We start from the raw sequence: 26,394 nt of genomic DNA, 5'->3' as shown, positions 1-26,394 counted from the left end.
CACAACACTTTATTGAATCAGACAAGCTAATAATACAAGGGAAAAAATAAAGGACTGAAAACTGAATCACTTAATTGGTCTGAAAAAGAGACAGTGACTAGGAATGGGAACCTGTCTGAAAATGGAGTAGGGAAATTGGACTGCTGCAATTTCAGCTAGGAGTCTTGAGAGTTTTTGGCTAATGATTCAATTGGATTGCATTATAGTTAATAGATACACAATAAATATCTGGAAAGGTGTTTTACAAATTCAGTCGTTTTCTGAGCCGGAGAGAAGAGGAAGAATTTCAGTGGTCAACAGAGTATGATTTAGTAACTTGTGTGTTCAAAAGGTTTCTTGGAACTACTCTCATCTTAGTCTACCTGTATTTAAAGACTTCGTTAATAGCAGGTAAGATACTAGTGCTTACAGTTTGGGAGCAGTCTTATACACAAAGGGCTTTGAAGAAGAATGTTAGCTTATTACACGAAAAGTCTAAGATCTCTAGAGTCAAGTCAATTGCATCACCCGAAAGCAGTCTCTGGTTGTGGTTAGATCTAGATTTACAGATTTGTTACTAGTGCTTGTATATGAGGAAGTCTGTGGCGAGAAACATAAATTCCCACAAAGGCTTTTAAGATTCAGGGGACAACTCCAGGTATTGGAAAAAGCCATCTACTGCAATATAAAATCACAGTCTGAACCTGGGCACAAGTGCTTGGCAACGTCAATACCAGTGGCAGACAATTTTAGATTGTTTTCTACTGGAGAAAGTAAGGATTGATTCTCAAAATGATTCCTTGTTACTAGAAAAGATTTTTGATTACTTTCTGCTTATAATTTGCTGAATTGTAGAAATGCAAGGAATCTTGGTATGCAGACTTAGAGAAGAGAGCTGGAGACAGCAGTATCTGCACTATGGTCAATGATCTGTCTTGAAGCAATAGACGGGGTAGATGGAGAAGATAATTAAATTTTGTGTAAAGTGGGTGAACTTGTTCAGGTCTACACAGACCCGGTCTCTTTCCTCTTCATCCAACAATCTCCAGAGGAATTTTACACACTCTGACACAGGATCCTCCCTTTTCTCACTTGAAGGGCACCGTAATCATACCTATCTGTGTTTAGCAACACAAGCCACATTCTGCTCTTCTAGGTCTGTACTGCACCACTGTTTCATCTCTGTGTGGAGGAACAAGGATTTTTAGTATAGAAACCTAATAATCATATTTTGAAAAGGCATACCTTACATGTTTGCAAAATAAACTCAGGAAGTTTTTAGAGAAAAGAGATAGCTTCTAGAAAGATAATTTTGTGGCACGGATAAGCAGGACAAAACACAGTAGCAAGCCAAAGGCTCTTTATAAAGTATTGAGCAAATAACGGAGGGAGCGCTATATTTCAAAGACTAAGATGAAAATTAGGAAGTTTCATCTAAGGAGGTAGAATAGGGACAAAATTGAGGATGACAGTACCTTAGAACTGGGAACATAAGTGTAGAAATTAAGAGAAGAAAAACCGAGCCATGAATAAGTTCCACATTAGAAGAAAACACGTGAATCTGCTGGGCAACAGATCCTGTAGAAATATTGTGAAGGAGTTAATGAAAGGAATCCTTTCCAACATGACCAAAGTGAGTGACAGAAATTGTCAAGGTAAAGCCTGAATTAAGGTAAAACTGTTTTGGGTTAGTGATGGGAAATGTCTCAACTGAAAACCTGTACAAATATATTAAAGTGGTATAACATTTTTTTCTGGCTGGGAAGTGTTGCTCACGGTGTTGTCATTTTAAGAGTAATTTGAGTAATGGCTGAAGATGAAAGAAGGTGAAAGGGGTAAGATTACTGCCGGTAAGCATAAATTCTGTGATTTTATGGACCTGGATACTTAAATAAAAGGCAGCAAAGAACTTTGCTGGGTACTATTTTATGGAGGTTTGAGATTTGTGACCATGAAGAGAGGCTGAAAATTGACAGACACTGGGGGAGAGCTCAGTTATAGAAAATGCAGGGACCTGAAGTAAAACTGACACAGAGAAATGGCTTTGGAATTACTGCTGATGGGAAAGGCAACTCAGACATAAACACTTGTTAATGGACATTAATTTTCAGTTCTTGCTACATTTAGAGATATAAGAAATCTTTGCGAACAAACAGTATTAAGGAAATATTTGAGTGCTTGTCAGTCTCCCTGCCCTAATCGAAACAACCTGTAATACCCTGAATGTGGCTAGCTACTCAAGCCAAAAGGGGGCAATAACTCTTAAGCTTATCCCCCAACATGGTTCAGCTTCCTACCAGAGAACTGAAACAATCAAACATGGAAGACTTCAGGCAGAAATTCCACAAAATCTGACCAAATCTTGGGAGATCCTTGGAAGCTGTATGTGCCACTTTCTCAAGCTAAATATGTAGTAGTTTACTGTTCTCTTACTCAGGCCTGAAAAATTTGATTCTGTACGGATTGACTAATGTCTTAGACATCTATCTGTTTATTTATTTACCACCAATATATCCTGTATGCTGCAACAAGTCAACTGAAGCAATCACTGACATGTCAAAGATGGACTGAGTCTCAGGCAGATACACTTTTAAACCTAGAGAATTCCATTGTTTTATACGTAGCTACTCCTTTATATGAATGCAAACATGAGACCAGGTCCATTGCTAGCATCGAAAAAGAAGTTAACTTTGTAAGCAGAGTTAGTATCCAATGTAGATTAACAAAGTTGGAAAAAAATAAATTGCCTTTATGGTGTACAAGCCCTTCTTTGGATCCTTAGCGTACCCCAAACTCATCCTTTTTTTCCAGCTATAGAAGCTGGTCTAATGAAACATATTACCTCTGCCAAGAAACCACCTCTTGCTTGTGGTGTTACAGCATCTCAGATACAACTATACTACCACAGAAACAGGAAGTTGGTTTTCCTACAACACAGACCTAAAAACATAACTTTCATATTTCAGTAGCTTTTTAAGTTTTCTAAAGCAACCTCAGATCAGTACACCCTTCGTCTGGCAATTAATGTCCTAGAGAGGAATGATTAGATACAGAGATGTGCTGCTTCTCTCTTTTGTATACCCAGTTCTAGAAACACCCCTTTTTGCTTTAATTTCTAACCTTCCCAGAAACATCAAGAATTAAATATAGTTCTTCTGGAATGTAAAGTAGACTGCACAACATGGTAGAGAGCTGCTGAGCTGCTAACTCTTCATTCATTCTGTGCAAACGTTAATATGATAAATATGAGTATAAAAACTATGACACTCCCTGAACTCAACTGCTTGCTCAGAGACAGCTGCAGGCTTCAAATGAGGAGGGAGGGAAAAAAAAAAAAAAAAAAAAAAGGCAAGGGAAATAAATCAATCTTCCCAATGACCATGACAGCTGAAAAGTCTACATTAATGCTTCCAGTCCCACTCAGACATTCTTTCTCCCCAAGGACAAAATAAGATGAAATGTATGTCAGGTACATAATAAGGCTAATAAAAAAAAATGAAAACACCTGCATTTCACTGAACAGGGGTGAGGAACTGCCCCTGTCTGTGAAATATGTCTTTTTCTAATGGCAAAGCTCATAAATTAGAACAGGTTGATATCAAAATACACACAATTTAAGAAGAAACACATCTGTTCTAAAAAAAAAGGAAAAATGTACAGTGGCAGTATCGCAAAGAAGCGCTTATATTGTGATTTCAAAGGTCTGATACCTCTTATTAAGCAACATTATAGGAAATAAACCTTGCACATGTATTGTCTGGTGCCTCATACCTGGAATTTTGCAGGTTTCAGGATGAGGCATCTGTTAGAAAAATGGAAGGTTCTGACTATCCGGAGATAAAGTATATGGCCATATCTGCTACAGGTAGCACACCATCCCTCATTTAACTGAAGCTACTTGATTTCTACCTCCTGGCTGTATCTTGACAAGAGGCATCTATGCAGGAAGATCCAAACTGGATTCCCACTGGTTTTGGAACTAGAAGAAAATGCATAAACAGACAAGGCTAGAAGGAAGGAAAGAGAACATGGAATTTGCTATGAGGGAGACAATAGAAGAAGATGCCTGACGGGGGAAGAAATGGGAAAGGTGCCTGAAACAACTGACTTATGCAGTCTGTTGAGGAAGGAATTTTCTGTTGCTCTGGCTTAGTGGAATATTCTACAGGTTTGGGTTTTTTTTTGCCTTTAGTGGTGGAGAAAGGGACAAGCAATAGATACATTTCTGTTGACAGTATTCACATGAAAAGAGAGAGAGAGAATGCAGGAACGTAAGATACACAGGACACTCAGAAGTTATGCTCTGATATGATAAAGAGCTAAAAGAACTGCACTTCAGATACTACAGATCCATCTTGAATAAGTTACAAAGACATAAATAGCCCCATCTAATTTAGCGTGCTATTCAACCACATCATAGTTCACATTCAGTTTTTGAAAATTATATTAGGTAACTAATTCATACTTTCCACATGAGGATTTGTTCTTGTAATTTTTCACAGAATTAAGAGTCTAACAGCTCTCACCTTGAGACCTGTAAAAGCAAATTTTCTACTGAAACTGAAGGTGTTTACCACAGTGGCATACCTACTACTGTCTATCACTACAAAAGCCACAAGTAAGCATCACACCCTGCCTACTGAACCTCAGCTGTGACCACTCCATACACACATGCAGCTAGTTTTATTTATTTTATTTCTTATGCATACAAAACACATTGCATTTGGCAGTAGCCAATGCAAAAAGTCAAAATCCTTGACAAATATCAGAAGAAAACAGACATATAAAATGTGCTTAATTTGCAGAGGGAAATACAGTGCAATTTTCTTGATAGTCTCTGTTCATCTTGAATGAGCATTTTTTTTTCTAAATAGATCATTGCCAGCATTGCTCATTTTATTACTGTCCTAGAAGCATGCTGAAAAGACAAAACAAAACATAATCAATACAAAGATACATTAGCTAAATCCTTTTGTGGCCTTGAATGTACATTATGTTTTCTCAGAAATGGCATTTTTCGAGCTCTATTGATATGCAAGGTGATTTCTGACAAAAAATATTCTTAGAAACAGACAGCTGCGGCAAAAGTAGCAGGCAGTACAGTGTAAATAATTGAATCTATGGTTGGGATACAAACATGGCTGAGATGTGCTCCCTTTTCTGCCAACAATATTTCATGTCACCTTCATTTTTTTACTCAGTTTCTCTGTTGGAAACTTGGGGATAAGAAACATGGGGATTTGTTCATGCAAGTTCACCCCTAAGTACAGTGACTGTGACACCAGACAGAAGTTCTGAGGGCTTTCAGTAAATATGCTGTAATTCTCACCTGGCATAGTCAGTGAATGTGTAAACAAATAAGATAATTTAGCAGACTTAAAAATGTATAAAAGTAATTTTAAGGGCAAGATTATGGTCATAAAAATATTAGTATCTGTGTGGAAAATTACTGATTTCAGGAAGTTATAATTATCTGGTAAAACAAGCATTTGTATACATGTGTTCTTCTAGCACTATAGCATTTTATGCTAATGTATATCTTCTTGAAATAAAGATATTTGACAGCACTGTCATATAAGGTCCAACATGGTACACAGCAGATTCATCAATTTCCTGTTTCTTACCCTCTCTCTCTTACAGCATCCTAATCAACCTAATTAAAGCTTCGTTCATTTGAAACCTCAGATGACAATTTGTTTAACTCTATCCCACTGTGGTCTTTTTATAAAGAGAATTAAATTTGATCTTCTGACAGCAATTATTAAGTGATCCCAACTGGCCCCAATTAAGACACATGGCTCACAGGCCTCAAAATCCAATAAAGTGCCAAGCCCTCTCTTTCACTTGTACATCTTCCTTTACCTTGCTTTATTTTCTTATAGCCAATTAAACTCATCTTATCAAGTGGAACTGAATGCCATTGTGTAGACTAATTCAAGATATAATGTGTCAATTTACTTTTATAGACACACTGAAGGTAGGGACAATGTGCTCAAAACTGTCCTTTTGGAACCCCTCCCTGACTCAATTCACCTAGCTTCAATGCCTCTCACTGTGCTGCACATGACCTACATATGCTTACTTTAAAAGACTGCCTACAACAAGCAGCAGTTACAGAAATATATTAAATACCCATGGTATGAGTTTTGCACTGCTTACAATTCTCCTTATAGTAATGCATCTCTTCTTTACGCATTTCCACTCAGTCATCATCTCTTCATTTCAGAAATTCAAAGAAACGTGACACTCTTGCAACTTCTGAGGTCAACCTTTTTTTTACCTTTAATTTCTGCTCTAATTTTTCCACACATGTTCAGTAGTATGCTGTGAAGAAATGCTCCCATGATTTCACGTGAAGGCAGGTAGCCCCAGGATTTGGAACTCATTGATTGTGTGGTACTCCAGGGAAATAGCCGAATTAAAACCAGCCTCGTGAGGCCAAAGTAGCTTCCATACACATATGGCTCTTCTTATTCTAAACTCTAACACCTGCCTGGAAATTTAACCCTCATCTTTTCTCTGAAGAACAAATGGGACAGATTTATCTACCACCATTTGGTTTAGGTCAAAGCTGAGCTGTGTGGTGTTCTGCTAAATTAATTGCAATGTAATTGATATTGTTTGACACAGTTTTTGAAAAGATGATGCTCCATCCATTTTATGACCAGATTGCTCTCTCTGTATTAAAATACATGTTTTTGTATTTCTGGATCTTCACCGCTAAGTATGGCTCTGAGTAAAAACATTAAAATACATCACACACTTTCTACCTCAATATTTCTAATGAATTGCTGTAGAAAATAAGATTACGTGCACAATTATCATGAAAAGCAATACTGCTTCCATTGTGGTGAATGTTTTCTCTGTTTCTTTTATTTAACATACTGAACAAATGTAAGCATGATATTCCTTAAAACAAAAAAGAAAGACGCTAAACTTCAGTGCAACATTTTCTTTACTATAGACACATTTCCTGTCCAGCTGGGAAACATACTTTTCTTTCTAAAAATTAAAAAAATTAAAGGGATGCCAAGCACTTCTCAAAAAGTAAAATAAATTTCTTTATAAAGAACTTGCAAGTGACACATTTAGGAATTAAAAAAATACTGACTCCAAAAGGTAGGCAACAGTTTTACCCCCAGAAATGCTACATGACTCCAGAAAATCTGAACTTTAACATGCAATAACAGTTGACAAAGAATTTCTAATAGCACTGAAATTTCTGATTAGAAAGGAATTCAGCATACTGTGCTGCAAATTATTTCTTATTGTATGCTAATAATCCCACACAAGATGTTAAATTTAGATCATTCTTTTGCTAAAAACAGCAAGCCCTGTAACAGATTTAGTGCAAAGAGCTGAAAATATCCTGTGGAAAAAAATCTGTACAGAAATCAGATCAACCCAAATCCTGCCATTACTCAGCAATGCAGTGACGTGCAGATGTTTGTAGTGGTTTAAGGAGCCAGCGGGGGCTGGAAACTCTACATACTCCACTCCAACATGATTGCAATTGAACCTCATCAAAGTAAGAGCTCATAATTTGTCACAGAAAACAGCCAATTAACATATGTTAGAAAAAGGCTCCCATAAAGATAATATATGATTAAAGATCCAATGCAGCTGTCACAAATCAAAATTCTGAATTTTAAAAAGAAATATCAGTCTGGGTTCTGAATGTTTACATCGATAATGGATATTATATTTTTTAAAAAAACGACTACAGAAGAAAAAGCCCCTAATCATAGTCTGTCCTCCAGGTTTGGAGTCAGAGCTTAGGGATACCAGGGTACTAAAGCACTATTTTCTGTTCTCGCTGTTGTGTTGTGAATAGTTAAGACCCTTGCCAAAACACAACTGTTATTTTGTTTTAGCGCTATTTTAAAAGACAGACCTTCATTGTGAGTGACGTGGCCTTCATTGATACACTTTGTTGTCAAGACATTCCTCTGAAAACACAGCGTGTCCTTATAGCTACAAAAAATACAGTACTGTAAAACTTTGCACTGTCGCCCCAGGGCCAGTGCAGTGATGCTAGCTATTCAGATGCATGGCCCTGAGTAACACCGCACCACAGCCAGTTCCATTATTTCACATCTGCACTGGTGACGATGAGATCTGCATGTAGCCTGCAACGATCCTTTAAGTAAATACATTGATTAAAGAGAGTTTTCATATATATATGCATTGAAAATGAAGCCTGCTGCTTTATTGGCACAGAATCCTGTGATGCCTATTCTGAACAATAATCTTTATCCCTTGTATTTTGCACAGCAATATTTTAATTACTGAAACACTGCATAATTAAGCTGCTATTTTTCACAAGCATTATGCATTTTTCTTCCTGCTGTCAGTTAGGATCCTACATGTCAGTCAGTAAACTCTGAAGCAGTTCGAACGGTACCTTGTTTGTGTGTGTGTGTGTGTATATGTGAGCGTGTGTGTCCTTGTCTTGACATCGTGTTGTAAAAGGAAGTGCTTCCTCTTTTCTGTTTGAAAGAGACCCAAGAAAAACAATGTTTTGAAACTCAGTAGTCTGACTGGACATTAGTCAATGTATTTTTAAAAATGCTTTAACTCCTATTTGCTCAAATACAATCTTATGTTGATGGGTAAAAGCAGGGACAAATTTTAATCCATGCTAACAGAGAATAATATAATGGTGACAGAATTTCCAGAAGTAGAATGTGATGATTTTTTAGGGTCTTTTCTCCCTTTTAAAGTCCTTTAGTGTCTCTGTAACGCTGTTTCCATTGACACTAGAGCCTGTAGTTTGTGTCATCATCACAAAGTCAATTCTCTTAAACCAGCAGTTCTTATTGGTACTGAAGTATCTGTCGACTTTAAAGCTATGGTTTCAAAAGCCCTGAACAGGGACAGACTTTTCAATATGCTAAAACTTAACATGCCGAGAGGCCAAAAGGAAAACTCAAAAGTGTTTGAAACTGCTCTTCTGTAACACTGTCTCAAAAAGATCAAAAGCACTGAACATTTCTAACTCATTTAGATGAAGAAGAAATTCCTAATGTTCTTTCATTTTCTTCACCATATTACATTAAAATAAAAAAATAATCATTATGAATCACTGTCCCTTTTAACAAAACACTGTGAATAATGTTAAGGTTATGGTACCTTTTTTTTTTTTCCTCAGGAGTGTGTTCATTGATTCCCAAGCAATCAGTAATATTTTTGATTAAGATCTCAGAAATAGCTGAAAATCCCAAGGCTTCTCTACTATTGAAACTTCACATGTCTTTGACTATCCCCAACTAATGACAGTAAACTATGCAGCCTCAAGCTAAAGAGATTAATTTCCATTTTGCAATGAATAGACAAAAAGACTGGACAAAATCCTTTCCACATCAACTGCATTGTTATGTCCATTAAAGAAAATATGCTTTTGGCCCTAGAGACAGTTTAAGACGGGAATAATAAAATTCAAGGTGTAAAACAAGTAGTACTTAACAAATGATACAATAAATAAGTCAGATGACAACCGTGATTTTTTTTTTTCTCATACTGTTTCTTTACGGCTACGTGTTTTGGACAAGCTAGCTTCAGATTTATTCCTGATAATAAATCTACTTTAAAAAACTGCTGCTGACAATAACAGTAGAATAATCAAAAGCAAGTCCTTCATCATAAGGAAATGCTGTGTCAGAGTGATTTCCTATTTTGTAAACCTAAATTTCCTCTCTTCATAGGTGAAATCAGATAATTTTACAATTAGATGATGCATAAATTACAAGCAAGTATCAGTCCACTGCTATTAAGCAACGTATTTTCCAATACTATTAACAAATTGATCTGCTGTTTGCTTATCACAATATGTCTAGGCAAGAAATCTCCAGCATTATTCTTTTTTCCTCCAGGTTTAACAAATTATGCATAATGAAATACTTTAAAAATGTTCATCCTCCTATGTATCCATCTTGTGTGGCAAAAATGAAAACCATCTGAGTCAGTAATGGTTTCCACTAAATGGAAATATTGATGGCATGTCATAACCTAATTCAAGATATTATAGGGTTTTTTTAGAATTATTTTTAAAATCTGATTGTAGAGCTTGGAAATGGAGATCCTGAAAACAGATTCTCACTTTCTGATTGCTTTTGTGCATATGAATGTTAGTGGCAATTTTTCCATCTACTTTAACAACAGTAGCACTGAGATTTGTGAAAAAAGTTGAGGATATTGTGTTAAATGTCCAAGACCACCCTGGTATCAAGGCTGTAGACTCTACATGGTCTTACCCACACATATCCATGGCATTATCCTGCTTAAATAAGGAAAATTATGCTGATGCTTCTCAGTCTCTCCGGTGAGTCCAGTGGGTGGTTCTGGAGAGGAGAGGTGAGTTACCTCAATGTGGAAGGCTCTAAATCCTCATAGTCTACAGCAGTGCTATACAGTAACAAAGCATCATAAAAATGAAGCATAAAACTTTCAAAGTAAATAATAATAATTATTATAAAGACTCTGTACCAGCCATGTCAATAGAGAGGTGTTAGTCTTGTATGTTACCTAGAGATGAACACTAAGGAATCAAAGGTTCCATTTTTCAATTTTGCATGAAACAACTATAAAATACATTGAATGTATTCATGTATAAATTAGGAACTTCAACAACTACAGCTTTTGTTGTTAAGAGTTCTCAGTTACTGAAAACTTAAAGGGATACTTTCAAATCATTTTAATCATCCAACATTTTCCCATACCAGCTCATGGATTTACTTTTCAACACCAGCAGCCTGAGACAAGAACAAACTGATTTATATCCCATGCTAGAGGAGCTTGCGGCTCAGTTGTCATTTTTTTCTTGGCTCCAGTAGATGGAAGCAACTCTCTTGCTGGGTTTTAAGTTTAGTGTGGTTTGGGGGCTGTTTTTTAGGCCAAAATCTTTATTTTTATATTTATTTTGTTGTCTGTTGATCCTTTGATGTCAGATTCCCAGATAATTTGTTCCAGTTCCCAGCGCAGTTTCTTCAGAGAGCCATGCGTTAGCAAATCTGTAGCTCCTGCTGAAGCCTCTTGCAAGGATAAACAGAGCCTGTAGCAAATCTACATGATCTTGTTTCTGGAAACCCCATAGCTGCATGGTTCTGTAGAAATAACCACTGAGAAGACACATGCAAGAAACTGTCTGTGGTATGGATTCAGGTGTGTACAGACTGGTAGCTGTCAGTCTTCTAGTACAATACCTTGTCTGATAAAAAACCATGGAAACGTGACATCCTGCATTCTTTTGCTATTTCAGGTAAGCCAGTGCATCTTGTTTCCCTTCACCAGCCAAAAAATGTGTTGACTGTGACAACTCATGTCACATCCGTGGCAGGCCTTAATGTTCTAACACCATGGCAGGTGTTAGAAGGATTTCAAATACAGGGTTTTTGGACCACAAGCCTACCTAGCTCTACCTGGTAAGACCACCCTGTTCAGCCTGGTTTGTCTGACAAAGAGCAGAAGAGCAGCAAGAGCAGAAAGTCTGACACTGCTTGGAGCAGACTCTATCGGTTCCTTCAAAATTCAGGAGCCTTTGCACCTGCCACAGACAAAGCATATTCCATATCAAGATAGACATGCATACAGAACAGTAGTAATATTCACCCCTGCTTCCACAACCCGTAAGTCAGTGGCATGCTCTTCTGTGATGTAAGAGGGTGAGATTAGGTGTTCATCTTTTTAAAGACTTGTCACCCTCAATTAAAGAGGTGTCAACCACTCTTAAACTGCATGGCGTGTGGTCACCCCGGTTAACAAAAGAGACGCTTCCCCAAGCCGCTGCAGTTAAACCAGCGTGTGCTGTGATCCTGTTGACTCTCACAAGATAATCAGGGTCAAGCTGGGTCAGATTTATGTCCTGCAAATTCTTCAGGATAGGGACAGTCTTTTCCTATAAGCTTCTAGGGTACAAAACCCCCAAGGTAAAATAATGGGCCTTCAGTTATAACTGGAACATCTGGATACTAATGAACTCTTTTACATATTTAACTGTAGTTAACCAAAGTCCTCCAAACATGTGCAGGTAACACATGAAGTTAGATAGATTTAAACCAATGGTGCTTTGAAGGCACTGTGCTAACAGAAAAGAATGTGTTACAAATGAATTGCAAACCCAACATCCTGATAACGGAGAACATTAAAAATTTCATGTCAATCTTTACAGAATGAATTCTGTCTAATGTCCTGGACACATTCCACCTCGGATCATTATTCTGCTCATATAAATTCTAGCGCAGATAAAGAAGGAAATATTTCCTTTTTGATTTACACAGATTTGGTGATGTTTTCTCTTGTTAGAAGTCTCAGCATTTCACCGTGGCTCTGCTTTCAGAGTCAGGTGAAGTAATCATGTTTCTTGCTTATATTTTGCCTTCAGTGGGTATAGAGGCCTATCTTACTATACAGTTAGAAAGCATTTTTATTAATTTCATCATGTCTGAAGTAAGCAAAGTTTTTCTCTCTTACCAACTTTTCCACAAAAGCAACACAGAAAGAAAATGTTATTAGAATCTCCTGTGAAATTAATGAAGATAGATGAAGACATGAGTATTTTTGCACCCGAAATGCCCTAATCAAATTAGTATCTACATTTCCTTTTCTCAGATGTAACTGTTTGCAACATGGAGGTTTTGGAAATACCATCTTATGCATGACTGTAGCAATGCCATGAAAGAAAACAATGGACTAAATCTAAAGGAATGATAATACCTAATTCTGGAGTGTTGTCTGAATAAACCCTACCTAATAATCTTTTCTTAACAAACTTATGATTGATGTAGACACAACTAATAGATCAGAGAAAGAAGAGCTTCGTATCACTCATGGTAGGTCTTCCCATCACAACAGTAGAAACACACATTCCTATGAAAGTTGTAATAGCCTATATTTTTCCCTGCATTAGTTTGCATACAGAGTGATACAGATAAAACTCGTGGACATTAATCAGCCTTAAACAGGTCAAGGGGCAAATTGCAACATAGTCTCTGGGATGTGAACTTCATATATATTTTAAAATATTGATATTATTATTATTGTTACTACAACTACTACTACTACTACTACTACTGTTACCATTATTATTATTATTATTATTATTATCCTCCTTATCATCATCATCATCGTCATTAAGGTAAACCCTTCCTTTTTGGAAACTGGTTTTAGTACTCACTGTTTTTAATAATCCATTTCTAACTGTTTTACAGTTGTCCCAGAAAAAAGTATCTTAAGAACAGTTGCATTAGTGGCAGTATTTTCAACCAGATCTGATGGAAATTTGATACTTTTCTTGAGCAGTAGCCTGGTTTATTATCTAATTTTTAGTAGGGTTAGTGATTACATTTGATGGTAAGCATACCTCTTATTTCTTAACAAATCGATGTCACAATTTCATATTAACCTGGAGATATCTAATCTCAATTTTTGGTAGAAAATGGTTAGAATGGCCAACTTCCAGTGGTTGGAAAGTGGGTCCAAAGGCAGGGGGTAGGGGATGGGGAAAGGGCTTGATTGTGTGACTGGTAAACTGGATCACTGAAATTTGCCAAGAATATTAGACCTATTTCTCAGGAACAGCGAGTGACAGCCTCCATGAAAACAGATTCTCAGTAAGATAAGAATGCATTAACAAGAAGCAAACACAGAAGACATGAAAGTCCACTCTACACTGCTGACAGCATCACACAAAACATGGAACAGAAAGTTCTCCGCACAAAAAATACTATGTAGGAAGGCAGGAATAAGACTTTCTTCTCAAATATGTTTACAGTTTAACCCAGTCAAAGATGGAGTTTTATGGATTGTATATAATTTTTTTTTAGACTACCCAGTTACTAAGTTTTATAGGTGAAATCCAAATTCTTTATACTCTTTTGAGATGGAGAGATCAAAAATGTCTGCTACATAAGAAATTATATTATCAATTCTTCCTACAAGAACTTCTTAGAACAGAAGTTTTCACATTGTGATAGATCAGAAATTAGTGGTCCACAGAAATGTCATTAGCCACCAGGAGATAGATCTACTATAATGTGCTATAATACAATAGAATTGGAGGCACTTTTGTTATTGCTACGATTAAACAGCGTTTCCTAACAGTATTCTGTCACATACAGTATAGCTATCCTTGGTGTAGAGATTTTATTCTCTTGTCAGTGATGGGGGATGAGGTGATTTAGGTATTCTCCATTTGATTAAATAGGTTCAGAAATTCCTATTTATGAAAATTTAAATCCCTACAAATTCTACAATTTGAAAATGATAGAAGGTGTTTTCTTCTGCACATGCATAGCTTCATACTGGAGTTAGGCAAAATTCTGTGGGTGTTAAATTTGCTTGCCTGCTTTCCTGGAATAATGCATGGAACAATAGCTTTTAGCCTGGTTGATTTGAATACTAACATAAAAAGTAAAAAACAAACCCACAGAAGAATTATTTTTACTTCTTATTATGTATCACATTAAGGCAACATACACAAGAGAGCACATTGACACAGGAATGGACAGAAAACATCACAAACTAATTTCAGATATGGCAGAATGGTAGCCATCCTGAACTCTGAACGCTTCCTTCTGGATGGGCAACTCTTTAGCCTGAAGTCAGGCTTTAGCAGTCAGCATCCGCGATGTATGGAATAAACGAACAAATCTGACAAGACATCAGACACTTACTGTGTGGATAAATGTCTGTCACAAGATAATGCCGCCAGTTTTGGATGTGGTCAAATTCTACATGGAGTTGGACTAGAAGGGTAGAATGGCCTCAAAAATGCCATAGGTTAGATTGTAAGTCGGTGGTTCTGGAACAAACAGATCAGTCAGAAAAAGTAACTTTAAATGGGTACAGCCACTGAGATAAATAGGGACTAATGTGAGGAAATATAGCATACGCACCAATTTAGTTCCTATTTAATCATATCAAAAAAAGAAAAACCTTCAAATTTTAAAGCAGACTGTATTTTAGGATGTTGCTTTTCTCTGGCTGATTGAATTCAACTGTCTTTCAAATGCATTTAGAAAAAAAAATAGTTAAACAAGATAAAGGTGGTGCTAAAGCACACGCTGGAATTTCTAAGCATTCTGTTTACAACAGTTCCAAGGGCAGATCCTCTTTCCAAGGCTGAGCCTCAGTCCAGTTTTGCCAAATATCGACACTGAGTTGGAGCAGATTATTTAATGTTTACTATTTGAAATAAGATACTTCTTAAGCCTGAAATTATAGCCCAGGGGTCCTCAAACTTTTTAAGCAGGGGGCCGGCGCGCGGATGCAGTGGCAGGCAGCCATCTGCGGCTGCTTGTTTTCCCCCCACAACCCCTGGCGGGGGGGGGGGGGCGGGGGGGTGTCTGTAAATACCGGGGGCTGGATTGAGGACCCTGGGGGGCCGTATCCAGCCTGCGGGCTGTAGTTTGAGGACCCCTGTTATAGCTTATAATTAAACAAATTAATCTTACTTTTTTCAAGGTACAGACAAGCAAGATTCACGCCTATAAAATCATTTATCATTAAACTTAGAAAGGACATTTTAGATTCCAGTTTACTGCATGGAAGAATAGACATATTTACTTATATTTTTAATGGGTTTTCCCCTCGAGATTTTGGCTATACTTCATCTGAAATGCATGGAGCTTTCCACTCAACAGGGTAAAAATCATTATGGGATGTAGTAAGACCTAAAATCAGGTGTAAACTGGGACTAGTTTGGGCCTAGTCTTGCTGAAATAAAAGCAGTTTGTGAAAAATATGATACAATATACCCAGTACATTAAGATCGTTAGCAAATAATTACACACATTTTAATCAATACCTATTGTGATATTGATTTTTTTATAAGCATTATAAAGTCGAACCCTTTGTGAACTACAGAATGAATATTAACATAAACTGTCACATTGTTTTTGACTAGGTGTTTGACTTTTTACATTTTACTGCAGAAAATGGGCCCACTCTTGTGCCTGTGGGGTTCGTACCTGTGTAGTAGGATTACACGTCATGCACATTACAAAACCAAGAAACGTGAAGTGTAGATACGTGCACTTTGTGGAAATGGTGGCTCGTCTTAACAATGCTGTGTACCTGTTGAGGTGTGCTGTGACCCCTTTTAATTCTTCCCTGTTCAAGGAATAGCGATCAGTAATAAGTGATTTAGTTCTACATTCTTCTCTTTTGCCAACTCAACAATAACGAAAACATTCCTGTTTTGCATTTTAGGGACGATTGTGTATTCCCTATAACTGAAAATCTGGTAATACTATAGTATAACATTTTGCTCTTCCTGTCTTCAGTAAATCTAAAGTGATTTTTAAAGATTTGCTGTAGCATAGCCCTTAAGAATATACATTTTACAACTTCATCTCATTTTTAATCTCTTGCTACTTATCAATGATTCGATCTGAGATTACAAAGCAGGTTCCCTTGATTGTATTAATAGCCTAAAGTCTCTGTTCTGACGTTTTGCATCCATGCACATGTATCTTATTTCCCTTTTGCTATCCATAAAAGAGAAATGCATTAGCTACATAAAATAGAACAGAAAAGGAAACCACTTTTAAAATGTGTAATAATGTTTCAAGTTTTGCATGTATTTTAATGAAAACTGCAGTTTAAATGAACATTATATGCAATATCCTGAAGAGCTGGGGCTTCCATCAGAGCCAAATACACAGAAATTTAAGTAACAGAAGATCTTGGATGTGTTCAGTCATCTGACCTATCTAGTGCCCTCCATTTTAGTGTCTGAATTCATACCCATAGCATCACTAATTTTACCTCTACGTTGTCTGTTTGCAGTTCCTTTGATGATGGGGAAAAGTTCATCAATTTAGTTCTTGTGCCAATAGACTAAAGATACGTCCCTGCTGCCACCTTGTTCATTCTAATGTAACACTCCAGCTTTATGTTACTACGCAACACCATCTGAACTTGTCAAAATTAATAATAGAAAAAGACACTTACGCACTCCATCATGTCCCAGGGTACTACAAAAAACACTGAGAACAAACAAAAAACAGAGAACTGAAGGTCCTGGGCAGCAGCTTATTTAAATACATTTGTTCAAGATAAGAAGGAGAAAGGCAACATGCATTCCTTTGTTAAAGGGAGAGCTTTTCGTGTCTAAAGTATTAGAAAAATCGTTCAAGAACAGTTCATCCTTACACAAACAGCACCTGTGCAATGCTGCCAAGGTCAGGGTCAGTCTGGTTATCAGCTGTGGGCTGGCAAGTGCCAGACGAGCAAGCTACACTGCCGTGATCCTCCTTACTGCGCTGCATAACAGCTAGTTTCTAATTGCATGCTAAGAAACAGATGAGTAATAGTTTTCCTTAATTTGGAGACAAATGTTGCATTCTGACACACTTATTTTTAAGTTGTATAAATTCAGACGTATGTAGGGCATAAATCCCTGAAGAGCAGTGTCCCAAGTATCCAATCAAGAGTGAAACAATAATATAAAACAACATAATTCTTTAAGGATAATTTTGAACCAGCTCACTGTGAGCATTTTTCTAGTATGCAGTTGCAACCAGCACTGAAACACATTATCTACTAATTAATGTAGCAATTTTATGCTTTTGATTTGCAACTGTGTTTTGGGAAAACTGTCTGAAACTGAAGAACATATTTAGCAACGATCTGTAAAATGTGTTGCCTATTTGTACCTGTAATGATCAATGTTCTTACTGTCAGCATCAGGTATAGCATGACTAAGAACGAGTAGTATGTTCACACTGGTTATTCAATCCCTGAAATGTAACAGAGCTATTTCTGTACTTTGAATAAAAATAGATTAACACATCTCTTTTACAGTTTTGTATCTAGGGAGAATAAATCATAAAGCAAAAGAATACATGGTATTCCATGACGCTACAATGAAATTTGCTCATAGGAACCAGTGCTATTAAAAACACCACATTCTGCTGGGATTGTAGTTCAAGGCCTAATGATTAAGAGTAAGTTACCCTGAAGACTACCCAGTAATGAGGATTTGTAAATTCCCAGCTTAATAATATGCAGTACCTTTGGATTGTTTCAAGAATTATTTGGGCTAAAAAGTTCCTTAGTATTCTCACTGACTGTAATCCATCAGAAGGTTCCTTAGTATTCTCACTGACTGTAATCCATCAGAAGGCTACTAAAAATAACAAGACAAAAAAACCATGTTAAAAATCATCTATTTAGCTGGCCTAGCAGAACAAGGAGTTTGCAATGATGTTCAGTTTAGAAAGACCTAGATATAATGAAGTTATCTTCAGGTATGCATGTCAACTTCCTCCATTTTCTTCTTTTTTCCAGAAATAACTAATTTGTAAAATTTGATTTAGGAAAAGAACACCAAAACACCAACCACCTTTTTTCTTCTTAACACTAGCTTTCACTTTCTAGACATACAGTCTAGAAAATGTTCTGAATTCTAATAATTTTAATTGGACTATTTAAGTAACTTGCACCCATGGAATACTTTAAAATTCAAAGGATTTAAAACAATTTAAAAGCACACCGTCAAACCACCAGCCAGTCATGTGATGGCTTAATGGGGTGGCATTTTGCTTGACAAAAATAATCATTGCATCAGTACAACATCCAAAAATAGTAAACTTGAACAAACGTGTAAGTCTTTGCAGTACTACGGCTTGTAGCCCAAACCCACAGGCATGAATGTATAAGCCTAATTTGAAACACTTGAATAGTTCACTGAAGGCTGCAGAACTGCTCATATACCTAAAATGAAGTACATATGTAACGGTTAATATGAATGAAATCACAGATATTGTTACTGCATCCCAATGAGTGCAGCAAGCCAATGAGAATCTGAAATCAATGAGCACACTAGAGATGCAAAAGCAAATCCTGGATGCCGTTCGTAAACCTTTGGCGGACACATGTTGGATGTATCTAAGTACAGGCACTGTATTCAGGTGAAATGTGGTACTACCAGTGCATGGAACAGTATCGCGACAATTTGGTAAAAAGTTCCCAACTGATTCCACAACTGAATTCAGGTGTGAAAAAACAATTAATTATTAGACTGAAAATGCAGACACGGCACTGGAGAAAAAAGCCTTACATACTGCACAAAGTACTTTATGAATGCTTGCAAGTGTAGGATCCATCTGACTTCACTGAAGCCATCAACGTTTCCCATCTAGTCTTAGCTTCCTCAAATGTAGACTTACTTTATCATCAATGGAGAAAATTAGGCACCATATAAACATAGCTGTAGACATCTCACCATAATTACAGGGACTATAATATAAGTAGCAAGACAAACAGACAGCAAGACAAGCAAAGAAAGAGGATTCCTCTCCATCTGAAGCCTTGTACAGCTGAAGCCTAGTGAATTAGACTGCATGGTGGGAACAAGAGTAACTCTGTAAGAAAGAGGAGTACAGGTTCAAACATAATTCTTTTCAATATATTAAAAGTAATAATGGCCCACCTGTCCTATTTAGTAAGCAATTATATTAACATACTGTGTACCTTAACATGGAAAAGCTTGCACCCTTGTCATGCAACATGAAACTCATCATTACAAGTCCCTATCAATAACTGCACGACTAACATGCTTAGGTTACTCTACCAGTAAGGAAACAATTCAAAATAACAACCCCAACAAGAATTATTGAGAGCCACCATAATAAGTATAGTCTTAATAGGAATTATGCTGAAAGCTAATAGTGGAGAAAAAAGAAATAGCCAAAAATGTAAATTTAATTTTAATGTTTTCTGATAAGGATATATGGTTCAAGACAGATTTCCTGGGGGAGTTCCTTAAATGAAGGCCTATCACAGCAAAGGACATAACTTGCCAACCTAAGATGTGATGCTGAGATTCCTAAAATGTGCTATGGGGGTGGTGATATCTGTCAAGATGATATTTGTGGAGGAGTTCTTGAAAATAGCCAGGCTCTAAACCATTAAGGATTTCAAAACTAAGAAAGCAAACTTTAAAATCAAACAGCTACTTCATAGCAGACAAAGTAAATGAGTTAAGGTGCAAAGGGGATGATCATATTTGCTCAAGACAGGACAGGAGTGTGTCACTGCATTCTGAACAGGCTGCAAGTGACAGAGCTGAGCTGCTGGAAGCCTTTCTAGGAGGGAATTACAATAATCCTCTCCATCAAGAGGGCATGTGCTGCTGCTATGAGGTCATCACAGGATAAGGGCACTGTCTGCATCAAGCACAACACTAAAAAGACATTTTTCAATCTCATTCACTGCAGAGATCTCCACAGAGGAGAGAGAGGGGAATGAACTGGACATCAGTATTTTTACTACAATTTTCCACTGCACCCAAATCCCCCAAGTCACTCCATCGTGATATGTAAAAAGAGAGCACTCTCCCTAAGATAACAAGTACACACTGCTAAGATTTGTGCTTTCGCTGTGGCTGAGGCAGAGGTAGCTGGCAGTCCTGCCTGCGTGAAAACAGAGCTGCACTTGTGGGATCCCTGGAGTAAGAGGCACATAGCTCCTTATCGCTCCAAGTGTGATGAAGTCTTTGATACTTAGCATTCCTGCAATGCCCACTGCAAGCACACACTTCATGCCAGGATTCTCGTGTCTGACAAACTAACCTTGAACTTCAGCACGGCTCTGAAGAACCATAAAATATTTTTGTCATTTATCTAGCCCTCTGCACAACAACATAGAGGTCTAATGCAGGCATGAGGCTCAGCATCTGGAATACGATGTACTGGCCTTCCCCATGCTTGTGCAAACTAAGATTTCCTTGCGCATCTGCATGCCTATAAACTGAAAGATATCTTGTAAGTAATACACACAAAACCTCCTTGTGTTCTTAAATTATGAAAATATTACATGTGTACCCAATTAATATGTTGCGGGGTTTTGGTTTATCAGATTGAATTAAGGTAATAAAGCATTGTTTCACATGTTTTCTAATAAATGCATGTAACAGTTACATCTTGAAAGCATGTCAAATTATTCACATTATCTGTGAATTAAAGTATTCAAAATTAAGCACTTATCGGCCCCCAATGAAAAATAAATAACTTTTTTTCTTAACAGAGAAAGATTATGCGATGTATATGCTATAGGAAACTTCTAGTAGCATGATTATTAGAAGTAACAGCTTGTACCCCTACAGCCTGACCGAGTTTGAAAGAAAGTTCAGAATGGAGTGGGGGAATTAGCTGATGAACTTCTGTCAACTATAGCAGTAGCCTTCATGAATAATTCAATATATGCCCCATCCCCTCTATGTCTCAACAGACTAACAGCTGCAGCTCTCAAATGACAAGTGTTACTTCTTCAGAAGCTTCTGAAAATAGTATACTGATTATAAAATAATGTATATAATAAAATAAAGTTTCCCCTCCCTGCTTTTCACTTCTGACTTACAGTAGCTAGTAAAGTTTTACAGCTAAAGGAGAATTTTCAAATAGTTTTTTAAGTTACACAGCAGGTCTGCGGAAGTAGTTGGGAAAAGAACTGAGGTCCTCTCCTAAAGATCTGGTCCTTTACCTTAACACAGCCACACAAATCACCCAGATCCCTGTGTCTCCAAAGCCTCATTCAGAGCAGCTTTGCACACGAAAGCTATAAAATGACACTTTCGTAACACAGATCTTTACTGTGACTTCACGCAAACAGGAAGAAACTTTTTGGTCTGAGGTTTTTGTATCGAATGCTCACTGTCATGTTCTCTACCTTGTAGTGAAACTTTGGCACTTCAGGACATCAGGAAATTGACTGACATGTTTGGTGAATATTCTGATTTGGAACAGTTCCTCTTGAGCTAACAAGACTTCAGTAAAAGGGGAGAGAAGCTTCAAGAGACAGGAATGCAAGTTTCCTTGATGACAGTGCAACTGCCTGTACCATCGGTCCTGTTTAGGAGGAGGACTGACTTTCACAGAATGTCTTCTCACACCCCGACAATTCAGAATGAAACTGTACAAATGTGCTTACATATTTTCCTATTAAGCCTATAGGCAAAGGAACCAAAACTAGGCAAACTCTAATCACTCAGAAAAAGACCTTCCACTGTCAGCAGGCCTTGCTATTTAAAGGAAAGGACCTCTCACATATGTTTGTTTAAACAATGTGAGTATTTTCCAGTTTTGTGAAAAATTTTCAGTGGCATTAAATAATGGTGGGTATTTAGGGAAGGAAAACATTAGGCTAATGTAATGCTGAAATAGCGACACACATAGCTGTTTCCTGATTTACTGAGAAACTACTGTGTGCAGCACTTCTGGCTGAAAGCAGCAGTGGACAAAATATTTTTGATGATACAGACTGAAAGATCAGCTTGCTGCTTTGCATTTTTTTTTTTTTAATAAATACAAGTATATAATCTTTCAGCCCATGAGCCAGCTTCTGTTCATAGGAAGTGTGCCCTATGCACAAGAGAAGAAAAACTCTTTGCCATACATGCCCTATGTAGATATATACTATAAAAATGAAGCAAATATTGAGGATTTGAAGGTGATCTCATTGCCAAGAGATGAGCTGAAAGGTTTCTTAAAACATCTGCTTTACCTTCTGGTAACGAACTGTTTCTCTTCTCAGCTCCAGAATTGCCCTCGTTCTTCTTGTTCAACATAATGGCAAGATCCTGCAGTGTTGCAGGTGCCCAATGAGTCTGATCTAGGCATGACTTTAACTGGGATGCGAATTTTTTAACTGACCATTTCAGTAAGAGCTTTCTTGTACTTGGTTATTTTTAGAATTGGAATTCTATCTCCTAGCGCTGCCTTTTCATAGAAATGTAAAAAAAAAGTAGATTTATGTGATGGATTGCGATTTATATTGTTAATTCTAATACAAAATACTGAAGAGGGAGGTTTCATTTTATCCTATCTAATGGACATTTTCTATAAAGTAGGAATCTGGACAACAAGAGAACTATAATGCGCATTATATTTTCAACTGTTTACATTTCGTATTTTAAGAGTGAAATTTTCAAACAAACTAAACCAGAATTATAAGATCTTGGAAACAACAAAGATATCTGTCTGTTCTTATTTTCACATTTTTTAGCTAACAGAAATAAAAAATTGGAACAGTTATTGAGATAGTGTATTTGAAAGATAAATAGCACTGCCAAATAATAATAAAAAAAGTTAGTATGGTATTAGGTAGCTTTGTCAGGTGAGCTGTTTTCAAGGTAACTTAGAAGCACTACTACAAAAGGACTGCTGCATCCTCAGTCATTTTAACACATTTAATTTTTCCGACTACTATGCAAAGTACATTCAAAAATATGATATTTTTCTTCAAAACAATACATTGATAATTAAAGCACTGTCTGTATTTTTGCCAAGGACAAATTGTAGCAGAAACGGAAAATCTTAATAGAATTGACCAGAGTATTGATTACTGACATTTTTATTCATTGAATATAGTGATTGGATTCTAAATGAATCGTATGTAAGGTATCTCCTGCACTGTATAAATACGTGCAGCTTCTGCTCATGAGATTTATGCAGGAGGAGCATGACTGCACACCGCAGCCAAATCTGTATGCCATCTAAGAGCCAGTGGTCAACTCTGACTCCAACCAGACAGTCCCCTTCTCTCAGACTGTGGATAAGTATAATTTCTTCTTGAGTAATGTGTTGGTCCCGCATCCTGGGGCAAACAGATAAAAAAGGATAAGTGTATTTTTAAAAAGAAAAAATTCCCCAAACAAACAGTGCTTTCACTAGGGGCAGTACTAGCCCAAGAAATCCAAGCTATCATTACTGGTGAAGCGCCTTGCTCCGTGAGTAATACATCTTTGGGGCCAGCTCACATCATAAAAATAGGTTGCCTCTGCTCATGAAAGGTCCACATCTAGGCTGATAGGGAAAAAATATCTGCTTCACGCCACTGTGGAGGAGGGTGGTTCCCCCATCAGACACAAGCTCCTGGCAAGGCACCAGAAAGTATTTTTGAGTGAAAAAGCCCATACTGTTCCACCTTGTGAACAGCGAGAAAATGTAATTTTTTAGTATTGATTTTACCTTAATTTTACAGTGTATAATCATACATCAAACCAATCCCTTTCATGACATTTTCCAGTTCTTTACATTACTGTTAACAGTGTTAGAAAAGCATAAAATGCCATCGCATACAGGACTTGCCGAGCTAGACTATATATCTGTTTATCTGAAGACTCACAGATCCACTCATATTATCACTTAAGTAACTATCAATATTTATTCCCAAAACATTACTGGGAGACTGAAAATACTAGTCCCTGCTCAACAGAGATGAAAGTAAGTGGAATACAGAGCCAAGTGCCCTACCCTATGTAAACCAAAACCGGCAGCCATCTATGGAAAAGCAGCTCCCAGCCTACTGTATTTCTGCTAATCACTCCATCAGCTTTCCTTACATATTTTGTTTAGATGGAAGTTATCAGCTACGTATAAAATGAAAAAAACACCAACCATCTTGATTTTACGTCTCCTCACTTGTGATATATCTACAGCCAAGATCAGCACTGATGTCTGAAACAGATCCTGAAACTAGTAAATTCACAGAAAAGAGTTATATATAATAAGTCTTCAGATTTTGAATTTATCATCTGATTTGTCCAATCTGGATGGGTATAAATTTCATCATTTTTCCCATATCAGATTCCAAGTAGGACCGTGAAGTACCAGGCAAACAGATTTGAGATTCTTGTGCTTAGCATTTGGATCTAAAAGCAATGTATTCCTATGTTGAACTGCAGCTCAGTTTATAGGTGGTTTGTGGTTTTTTTTTTTTTTTTTTTGCAAAGGAAGTATAATTAATACACTTATGTTTAAAATAAAGTGCATTAAAAAGAATACCAAGACAAATACAGGTTGACATAACGAGAAGGGGTTACATTCCGTATTCTTTCATTTGATCTTTGGCCTCTTTCCTGACACTTTGTACAAGTGACATGAGGCATATAAAATCTACCCTTTTAGAAACGTATTAAATTATCCCATTCACTTCTCCCTGGCCAACTTACTAATAGGTGTGCTGGTCTCATAATAATCTTGGTCTTAGAAGTGTAATAGCTAAGTGGTAACAATATTTCTGGAGTGGAACTGAGCTTAGCAAATCAAGGCAGAGAGGCAGCAAAACAGATCATTTGAGGACCCTGCTTCCTCTTAGCCTTCTTTTTACGTTATGTATGATAACGATATACTGAAAATATTTGTCTCTTAGTGATATATATATTAATGATTCCCATCCAAAAATAATTTTAGGACTAACAAAAAAGTCAGTAGTGTTTGTGGAAACCCTAGAAAGATCTAGCCTGTAACAAAAAATAATATTAAAAATATAGTAATGGAAACTAGGGGTTACAGTCATCTTCTTACCCAGCCTGCCTATAAAACCAAGAATAAGTTATATTTGGGATGCCTATATATATCATTCCCATACCTGCACACAGAAACAAATAAAAAAGTACATACAAAAACCCCATTAAAAATTACTAAATTTCTAACCCATAATATAGAAGGACTGTAAGTCTAGAACAACAGGAGAAAGACTTTCATTTTATATAGTAACTATATATGTGAATAAAGAGCACCACGTGTTTATGGACTGATTATTTTTATGAGGTCTAACTGTGAAGAGACATTTTGACAGTTTTATTTACAGTGTAAGGCATACCCAGAGGCATGCAAGTATAATTTGAAAACCATATATATTTGTATATAAAGCACACATATATATATATGTTCATATGTATAAATATATGTACATGATCATAAGAAGTGATTTTACAGAAAAACTGCAAGCCTAGCTAACATGGCAGTCTACGACTGCAGTGTATTTCTAGATAGCCTTTTTAACATATACACCCTATCAAAACCATTAACTCTGCAATTACGTGAGGTTCAAAATAGGAATTGAAAGGTTTAGGTATATAAAGGCACTCCCCAAAATGAAATAGTGTTTAAAAATACATCCTAAAAATACAGATCAAATTTCTTTAAATATATTTCATTTATGTTAATGTATATACGCAGCTATTTCAAATGCAGCCAAGTCACTAAGCTCATTTAACTACATTTTTGATTTTGGGAATTAATGAAGATTCCACTGCTGAAGATTTTTTTTTTTTTAATTTATAGATAAAAAAGAACCCAGAGACATCAACCACTCTGAACAAAGTACAATTCAAAGGCAGAAGTTAGATCATTAAGGATGAAAATAATAGCATCACAGGCAACATCAGCTTGTAAAACAAATTCTGTTCTTTAATAAACATCTAGTGTGCCCATACATATTTAATGTTAACAGTTTTTTAACGGCTTAGGCTGTAACCTTAGCAGCCTGGTGTGGAATTTGCTATTGTCATCCCTGTCCTCATCAGGACAGAGGTAGAAAGCAGCAAAGAAGTAACCCAAAGTTACACTTACCAAATTTGACCTGTTGATTACTTTTCCTCTAGCTTAAGCCGTAATGGGATCACCTCAT

At 36.8% G+C, this 26,394-nt stretch overlaps 1 protein-coding gene across 13 annotated transcripts in view; it reads right to left on the bottom strand.

The window, feature by feature from the left end:
• The window catches only part of MEF2C (myocyte enhancer factor 2C), a 128,248-nt gene that overhangs the window by 86,891 nt on the left and 14,963 nt on the right, over positions 1–26,394 (bottom strand). The window contains exon 2 of one of the 13 annotated variants that reach the window (XM_080373060.1): positions 14,649–14,776. The exons of the other annotated variants lie outside the window; for them this stretch is intronic. The gene's annotated coding sequence lies outside the window, so the exon portion shown is untranslated. The remainder of the gene's footprint in view (positions 1–14,648; positions 14,777–26,394) is intronic. 13 annotated transcript variants of the gene reach the window in all.

This window comes from Falco punctatus (assembly GCF_963210335.1).
Source record: "Falco punctatus genome assembly, chromosome: Z".
Lineage (NCBI taxonomy): Eukaryota > Metazoa > Chordata > Aves > Falconiformes > Falconidae > Falco > Falco punctatus.
Note: the sequence above shows the minus strand (reverse complement) of the source record. Positions and strands in the feature narration are given on the sequence as shown.